Source organism: Scyliorhinus torazame, chromosome 28 (genome assembly GCF_047496885.1).
Source record: "Scyliorhinus torazame isolate Kashiwa2021f chromosome 28, sScyTor2.1, whole genome shotgun sequence".
NCBI lineage: Eukaryota > Metazoa > Chordata > Chondrichthyes > Carcharhiniformes > Scyliorhinidae > Scyliorhinus > Scyliorhinus torazame.
In genome coordinates this window covers 5717680-5726869 of record NC_092734.1, presented here as the reverse complement: position 1 = coordinate 5726869, position 9190 = coordinate 5717680, and the positions used below count along the sequence as shown (strand labels likewise).

General features: G+C 55.5%; 1 protein-coding gene across 6 annotated transcripts in view; it reads left to right on the top strand.

The window, feature by feature from the left end:
• The first annotated feature begins 743 nt into the window (after positions 1-743).
• The window catches only part of ccser2a (coiled-coil serine-rich protein 2a), an 883756-nt gene continuing 875309 nt past the window's right edge, over positions 744-9190 (top strand). For all 6 annotated transcript variants that reach the window (XM_072491377.1, XM_072491378.1, XM_072491379.1 and 3 more), the window contains exon 1: positions 744-867. The gene's annotated coding sequence lies outside the window, so the exon portion shown is untranslated. The remainder of the gene's footprint in view (positions 868-9190) is intronic.

Sequence of the window (9190 nt, the reverse complement as noted above, 5' to 3'; positions counted from 1 at the left end):
ACACCCCAGTCCCACCCACTGACACCCAGCCCTACACACCCCAGTCCCACCCACTGACACCCAGCCCCATACACACCCCAGTCCCACCCACTGACACCCAGCCCCATACACACCGCAGTCCCACCCACTGACACCCAGCCCTACACACCGCAGTCCCACCCACTGACACCCAGCCCTACACACCCCAGTCCCACCCACTGACACCCAGCCCCATACACACCCCAGTCCCACCCACTGACACCCAGCCCCATACACACCCCAGTCCCACCCACTGACACCCAGCCCTACACACCCCAGTCCCACCCACTGACACCCAGCCCCATACACACCCCAGTCCCACCCACTGACACCCAGCCCCATACACACCCCAGTCCCACCCACTGACACCCAGCCCTACACACCCCAGTCCCACCCACTGACACCCAGCCCCATACACACCCCAGTCCCACCCATTGACACCCAGCCCCATACACACCCCAGTCCCACCCACTGACACCCAGCCCTACACACCCCAGTCCCACCCACTGACACCCAGCCCCATACACACCCCAGTCCCACCCACTGACACCCAGCCCCATACACACCCCAGTCCCACCCACTGACACCCAGCCCCATACACACCCCAGTCCCACCCATTGACACCCAGCCCCATACACACTGTCCTTGTGAACAGAGGGGATCGGCAGAGGGCGGGACATCCGGCAGTGGGCGGGGCTGAGGACCAGCGGTGCATGCGCGCTGTTGTCATATGACGTCACTGCCAGCTGTGAGCGGAGCGCGAGAGGCAACGGAAAAACCGGAATAAGCCCGGAGAGAGAGGCCGAGCGGGAGCGTCGCACCATGGCAACCATCAGTCCCGGGCCACAGGTACCGGCTCAGAGCCCTCTCCCCCCCCGCCCCCCCCACACACACACCCCCAACTCCCTCCCCCCCCCCCCCAACTCCCTCCCCCCCCCCCCAACTCCCTCCCTCCCCCCCAACTCCCTCCCTCCCCCCCCCCCAACTCCCTCCCTCCCCCCCCCCAACTCCCTCCCTCCCTCCCCCCCCCCAACTCCCTCCCCCCCAACTCCCTCCCCCCCCCCCAACTCCCTCCCCCCCCCCCAACTCCCCTCCCCTCCCCCCCCCCCCAACTCCCTCCCTCCCCCCCCCCCCAACTCCCTCCCTCCCCCCCCCCCCCCAACTCCCTCCCTCCCCCCCCCCCCCCCAACTCCCTCCCTCCCCCCCCCCCCCAACTCCCTCCCCTCCCCCCCCCCCAACTCCCTCCCCCCCCCCCCCAACTCCCTTCCCCCCCCCCCCCCCCAACTCCCTCCCCCCCCCCCACACCTCCCCCCCACCCCCCCCCCCCCCCCCCCCCCAACTCCCTCCCCCCCCCCCAACTCCCTCCCCCCCCCCCCCAACTCCCTCCCCCCCCCCCCAACTCCCTCCCCCCCCCCCAACTCCCTCCCCCCCCCAACTCCCACCCCCCCCCCCCCAACTCCCTCCCCCCCCCCCCCAACTCCCTCCCCCCCCCCCCAACTCCCTCCCCCCCCCCCCCCAACTCCCTCCCTCCCCCCCCCAACTCCCTCCCTCCCCCCCCCAACTCCCTCCCTCCCCCCCCCCAACTCCCTCCCTCCCCCCCCCCCCAACTCCCTCCCCCCCCCCCCCCAACTCCCTCCCCCCCCCAACTCCCTCCCCCCCCCCCCAACTCCCTCCCCCCCCCCCCAACTCCCTCCCCCCCCCCCCAACTCCCTCCCCCCCCCCCCAACTCCCTCCCTCCCCCCCCCCCCCAACTCCCTCCCTCCCCCCCCCCAACTCCCTCCCTCCCCCCCCCCAACTCCCTCCCTCCCCCCCCCCAACTCCCTCCCTCCCCCCCCCCAACTCCCTCCCTCCCCCCCCCCAACTCCCTCCCTCCCCCCCCCCAACTCCCTCCCTCCCCCCCCCCAACTCCCTCCCTCCCCCCCCCCAACACCCTCCCTCCCCCCCCCCAACTCCCTCCCTCCCTCCCCCCCAACTCCCTCCCTCCCCCCCCCAACTCCCTCCCTCCCCCCCCCAACTCCCTCCCCCCCCCCAACTCCCTCCCCCCCCCCCAACTCCCTCCCCCCCCCCCAACTCCCTCCCCCCCCCAACTCCCTCCCTCCCCCCCCCCAACTCCCTCCCTCCCCCCCCCCAACTCCCTCCCTCCCCCCCCCCAACTCCCTCCCTCCCCCCCCCCAACTCCCTCCCTCCCCCCCCCCAACTCCCTCCCTCCCCCCCCCAACTCCCTCCCTCCCCCCCCCAACTCCCTCCCCCCCCAACTCCCTCCCTCCCCCCCCCAACTCCCTCCCCCCCCTCCCTCCCCCCCCCTCCCTCCCCCTCCCTCCCCCCCCTCCCTCCCCCTCCCTCCCCCCAACTCCCTCCCTCCCCCCCAACTCCCTCCCTCCCCCCAACTCCCTCCCTCCCCCCAACTCCCTCCCTCCCCCCAACTCCCTCCCTCCCCCCAACTCCCTCCCTCCCCCCCAACTCCTTCTCCCCCCCCAACTCCTTCTCCCCCCCCCAACTCCTTCTCCCCCCCCCAACTCCTTCTCCCCCCCCCAACTCCTTCTCCCCCCCCCAACTCCTTCTCCCCCCCCCAACTCCTTCTCCCCCCCCAACTCCTTCTCCCCCCCCCCAACTCCTTCTCCCCCCCCCCAACTCCTTCTCCCCCCCCCCAACTCCTTCTCCCCCCCCCCAACTCCTTCTCCCCCCCCCCAACTCCTTCTCCCCCCCCCAACTCCTTCTCCCCCCCCGAACTCCTTCTCCCCCCCCGAACTCCTTCTCCCCCCCGAACTCCTTCTCCCCCCCGAACTCCTTCCCCCCCCAACTCCTTCCCCCCCCAACTCCTTCCCCCCCCAACTCCTTCCCCCCCCAACTCCTTCCCCCCCAACTCCTTCTCCCCCCCCGAACTCCTTCTCCCCCCCGAACTCCTTCTCCCCCCCCAACTCCTTCCCCCCCCAACTCCTTCCCCCCCCAACTCCTTCCCCCCCCAACTCCTTCCCCCCCCAACTCCTTCCCCCCCCAACTCCTTCTCCCCCCCCCAACTCCTTCTCCCCCCCCCCAACTCCTTCTCCCCCCCCCCAACTCCTTCTCCCCCCCCAACTCCTTCTCCCCCCCCAACTCCTTCTCCCCCCCCAACTCCTTCTCCCCCCCCCAACTCCTTCTCCCCCCCCAACTCCTTCTCCCCCCCAACTCCTTCTCCCCCCCAACTCCTTCTCCCCCCCCAACTCCTTCTCCCCCCCCCAACTCCTTCTCCCCCCCCCAACTCCTTCTCCCCCCCCCAACTCCTTCTCCCCCCCCCCCCCAACACCTTCTCTCCCCCCCCAACTCTGTCTCTTCCCCCCCCCAACTCTGTCTCTTCCCCCCCCCCCAACTCTGTCTCTCCCCCCCCCAACTCTGTCTCTCCCCCCCCAACTCTGTCTCTCCCCCTCCCCCCCCCAACTCTGTCTCTCCCCCCCCCCCCCAACTCTGTCTCTCCCCCCCCCCCCAACTCTGTCTCTCCCCCCCCCCCAACTCTGTCTCTCCCCCCCCAACTCTGTCTCTCCCGCCCCCCAACTCTGTCTCTCTCCCCCCCCCCAACTCTGTCTCTCCCCCCCCCCCAACTCTGTCTCTCCCCCCCCCAACTCTGTCTCTCCCCCCCCCCAACTCTGTCTCTCCCCCCCCCCCCAACTCTGTCTCTCCCCCCCCCCCCAACTCTGTCTCTCCCCCCCCCCCCCAACTCTGTCTCTCCCCCCCCCCCCAACTCTGTCTCTCCCCCCCCCCCCAACTCTGTCTCTCCCCCCCCCCCCAACTCTGTCTCTCCCCCCCCCCCCCCAACTCTGTCTCTCTCCCCCCCCCCCCAATTCCGTCTCTTCCCCCCCCCCCAACTCCGTCTCTCCCCCCCCCCCCCCCCCAACTCCGTCTCTCTTTTCTATTCAGCCTTCTTTCAGCTTGAGCCACCTTGTTGTTTCTCCACCTATCGTCTCTTCCTTGTCTCTTTCTCCTTCCTCCTTCCCTTCATCCTCCTGGCTGGTGTGCAAACCTTTTGCATGGGGCGGAAGGGGGAAGGTGCACTCAGTGTTGAGTGTGTGAGCACAGATTGGGTTATAGAATGGGAGAGATAAGCGGACAGACACATGTAATTTGATTTTCAGGGGTGTAGCTGCGTCAGTGCTTTCCAGGGCAGAGAGGCATCCCCTGACTGTCAACTTAATAGATGAAAGAATTAGTCAGCATTCTCTCTGCTCCCTCCCTGGTGATTCCCAAGCTGTATGAAGAATTGTATTGAGTAAGTCTGGGGAGCATTATTATGATAATATGCAGAATGACATCATTCTATTGTGTTGAGTTTGGAAGCAAATTTAAAATCCGTCTGCCTGTGATTATTTTTTTTTAAAGTGCCCTCCTATCTGACAGCCCTGTTGGTGTATTGAGGTTTGGACAGCGATTGAGGATATTGTTGTTAACTGTACAACTCTCGGTACTTGTACCTACAATCTTTACTTTGATCACATTCCCATTGACCCCTTGGTTTTGTTATACAGATGATGTTGATATTGTAATTAACATAGGGTGCTCCAAAGTCCAAGGCAATCTAAGTCGGTCCGAGGCAGGTTAGAGGTATGAAAATGTGAAGGCTTTTGAATATGTAAAGTAGGGGAGAGCAGAGTTCATGAGTCAGACAGGAAGTCATTATTGGATGGCTCATCTGTGTTAGTGAGAGAAATGGATTCTTGTGATTTGGAAGTATGGTGCTGGGTAACATATTTTCAGAAAAGGTGAGTGAATAGTGAACCACTGTGTCTGTGCGGGTGGGAGATTTATGCATCTGATGATGCAACCATTTTCTGAAGTCTTACATTTGAATTTTTCATAGTGCTGACTTAGATTTGAGATTTCATTCTCTAGTGTGACACTGTGGAGTCACATCGAACCCAAACAGACGTCGCGCACTCTGTTCCCCATGAGGATAGTCACTAATTGATGCAGGAGACTGCCAGCTGCCCAAGTCTGAATTCTTGACTGGAAGACAGTGGATATAAGGAGCTCCTTGCGAGTATTTTGGGGAGCAGCACAATTTGTCAGCCGTGACTCAATGGGTAACACTCTCGCCTCCACATCAGAATGTTGGGGGTTCAAAACCCACTCCAGAGACTTGAGCACAAAAATCTGTGTTGACTTCCCAGGGCTGTACTGAGAGGGTGCTGCACTGTCTGAGGTGCTCCGCTGTCATCATTTGGACGGGGTTGAGTTCATGTCAAAGATCCCTTGACACTAATTTAAAGAGGAGAAGGCAGGTTTTCCCCTATACTTTATCTAGCATCATAAAAACAGTAAGAAGTCTTGCAACACCAGGTTAAAGTCCAACAGGTTTGTTTCGATGTCACTAGCTTTCGGAGCGCTGCTCCTTCCTCAGGTGAATGAAGAGGTATGTTCCAGAAACCTATATATAGACAGATTCAAAGATGCCAGACAATGCTTGGAATGCGAGCATTAGCAGGTGATTAAATCTTTACAGATCCAGAGATGGGGTAACCCCAGGTTAAAGAGGTGTGAATTGTGTCAAGCCAAGACAGTTGGTAGGATTTACCAACTTGACTATAAGCTTCTGCTCGGCGATTCTGCGTTGTCGCGCGTCCTGAAGGCCGCCTTGGAGAACGCTTACCCGGAGATCAGAGGCTGAATGCCCTTGACTGCTGAAGTGTTCCCCGACTGGAAGGGAACATTCCTGCCTGGTGATTGTTGCGCGATGTCCGTTATGCTCCTCCTCGTCTGATCCTGTGTATATGGAGAGCTTGTCCATAGGGGATGGCTTCTTTAATGTGTTTAGGGTGGAAGCTGGAGCAGTGGAGCATCGTGAGGTTATCTGTGGGTTTGCGGTAAAACAAAGTGCTGAGGTGACCGTCCTTGATGGCGACGAGTGTGTCCAAGAATGCAACTGATTTTGGAGAGTAGTCCATGGTGAGTCTGATGATTGGATGGAACTTATTGATGTCATTGTGTCGTCGTTTCAGTGATTCTTTGCCGTGGGTCCAAAGGAAAAAAATATCATCTATGTATCTGGTGTATAACGTCGGTTGAAGGTCCTGTGCGGTGAGTAGGTCTTGTTCAAACTTGTGCATGAAGATGTTGGTGTATTGGGGTGCGAATTCGGTCCCCATGGCTGTTCCGTGCGTCTGGAAGAAGAACTTGTCGAAGGTGAAGACGTTGTGATCCAGAATGAAGCGGATGAGTTGCAGAATTGAGTCTGGAGACGAGGAGGAGCGTAACCGACATCTACAGACGTTGAAAGATGCCCTCGTACGAACGGGATATGGCGCTCGACTCATCGATCGACAGTTCCAATGCGCCACACCAAAAAAACGCACCGGCCTCCTCAGAAGACAAACATGGGACACAACCGACAGAATACCCTTCGTCGTCCAGTACTTTCCCGGAGCGGAGAAACTACGACATCTTCACAGCCTTCAACACGTCATCGAAGAAGATGAACATCTTGCCAAGGTCACCCCCACACCCCCACTACTTGCCTTCAAACAACCGCGCCATCTCAAACAAACCATTGTTTGCAGCAAACTACCCAGCCTTCAGAACAGTGACCACGACACCACACAACCTTGCCACGTCAATCTCTGAAGATGTGCCAGATCATCAACATGGATACCACCATTACACGTGAGAACACCACCCACCAGGTACGCGGTACATACTCGTGTGACTCGGTCAACGTTGTCTACCTCATACGCTGCAGGAAAGGATGTCCCGAAGCGTGGTACATTGGCGAGACCATGCAGATGCTTAATAGTGTGTTACCACTCTCTTCCTGATCACACATCACATTGAAACAGCTGCTGCTTGCTTGTTTTCATGTTCATCAAGTATTGGATATGTAAACCTGTATGCTTCCAGACAACATTTTCCACTATCTCTTATACCAACGTTTGTGTTCCAACGTTTGTGTTATGTTATTCACTGTGTGACCTGCACACAGCAACATTTGTGTTGTGCCAACCACCTTAATGTGAGAGACATGTATCAGACTTGCTGATTACCAACTGCCTAATGCAGCTCCTTATGAGGGGCTTTGACCTGGAGGGTGGGTCCTTGAAGAAACTCATTCGCTGTCCAAGGTCCTCATTTCTTCCTCCCTGCAGTTTGTTTTTCCACAAATCCAGCTTCCACTTTAAACCTGGATTTCACATTGGCACAATGTTATTTTCTTTTTTTTTGGTTAACATTCACTAACTTGGGAAACTTAACATGGCACAAAAAAAAATTCAGAACCTGCAGTTATGTAGCCCCTTGGGACATCTCAGTGTTGAACAATGAATTGCTTTTGAATGTAGTCATTGTTGCTTTGCAGGTAAAAGTGCCAGTAAATTCTGAATGTTTAAATGGTGAAAAGATAAATGACCCAGATACATAGAAACAGGAGTAGGCTATTCAGCCCATTGAGCCTGTCCCTCTATTCAATGAGATCATGGCTGATCTGTGAGCTAACAACATACCTGCCTTTGGCCCGTATCCCTTAATGCTTTTACTTATCTCTTTCAGATTTAAAATTAACAGCTGACTGAGCTTCAGCTGTTGTTTGTGGGAGAGAGTTCCCAAACCTCTACCACCCTTTGAGTGAAGAAGTTCTTCCTAACATTTCTCCTAAACGGTCTAGCTCTAATTTTTAGACTATGCCCCCTGGGCTTTAGAATCTCCAACCAGTGCAAATGGTTTATCTTTATTTACCCTGTCTTTCCCTGTTAATATCTTACGTACATCGATCAGATCACCCCATAACTTTCTACATTCTAACAAAAAACGATCTAATTTGAGTAATCTCTCCTTAACTCCTGTAATCCAGGTATAATTTTTGTAAACCTAGTTGCACTCCCTCCAAGGCCAAAATATCCTTCTTAAGGTGTGGTGCCCAGAACTGCTCACAGTGACTGCAAATGGGGGTCTAACCAGGGTTTTCTATAACTGCAGCATAACCCCTGTTCTTTATATTCCGATTCTCCAAATAGAAAGGCTAGCATTCCATGAGCTTTTTTCAGTATTTTCTGCACTTGTTCCTGGCATTTTAAGGACCTATGCACCTGAACCCCCAGGTCTCTTTGGACATCCACTGTACCTCACCTCTTTCCATTTAGAAAGTCCTCTGCTCTATCCTTTTTTGGTCCCAAATGGATGATCTCACACTTGTTTACATTTTAGGTTCCCTGCAAGCTTACTCTCGTACTCTATTTTCCCCCTTCTTAATCAATCCCTTGGTCCTTTGCTGAATTCTAAACTGTTCCCAGTCCTCAGACATGTTATTTTTCTTGGCTAATTTTGTATGCATCTTCCTTGGATTGAATACTATCTTTAATTTCCCTTGTAAGCTATGGATTGGCCACCTTTCCCATTTTACTTTGCCAGAGAGGAATAAACAATTGTTGCAATTTGCCCATGTGCTCCTTAAATGTTTGCCATTGCCTATCCACTGTCATCCCTTTAAGTAACGTTTCCCAACCTATCATGGCCAACTTTTGCCTCATATCATTATAGTTTCCTTTATTAACATTCAGGACCCTAGTCTCAGAATCAACTACTTAAATTCTATCATGTTATGGTCGCATCTACAATGTGCTCCCCTACTTCCTTCAATACCCTTGGATGGAAACAGCCAGGTCCTGGGGATTTGTCACTCTTTAGTTCTGTTAATTTCCTAGATAGTGATGCTGTACTTAATACAATTAACTTAAGTCCCTGTACCCTATTCACTATTAATTTTTGGGACTTCTGGCAAGTTATCCTCTTTTTCTACTGTAAATACTGAGGCAAAGTAATTGTTCAACATGTATGCCATTTCCCCAATATCACTGACAATATCTCCATTTTCAGCTTTTAGTGGGCCTTCATTGTCTCTTTTATATAACTATAATATTTCTTATTGCTTTTGATGTCCCTTGCAAGTTTCCTTTCATAATCCCTTTTATAGCTCTTATAAGCTGCTTCGTGACCCATTGCTGGTCCTTGTACTTATCCCATTTGTCCCATCTGTTATGTCTTACCTTTCTTTTGATTTTACGCTATCCCTAACCTCTAGTTGCCCATGGCTGCTTTTTTTGTGAAGCAGAGCCTTTTCCTCTCTGGAGTAATCTGTTTTGGACGAGGGGTAAATGTTAATGAGGAGACCGGGCAAACTCTTTGGTAATTCTTTGAATAGGAAATGGGAATCTATCCT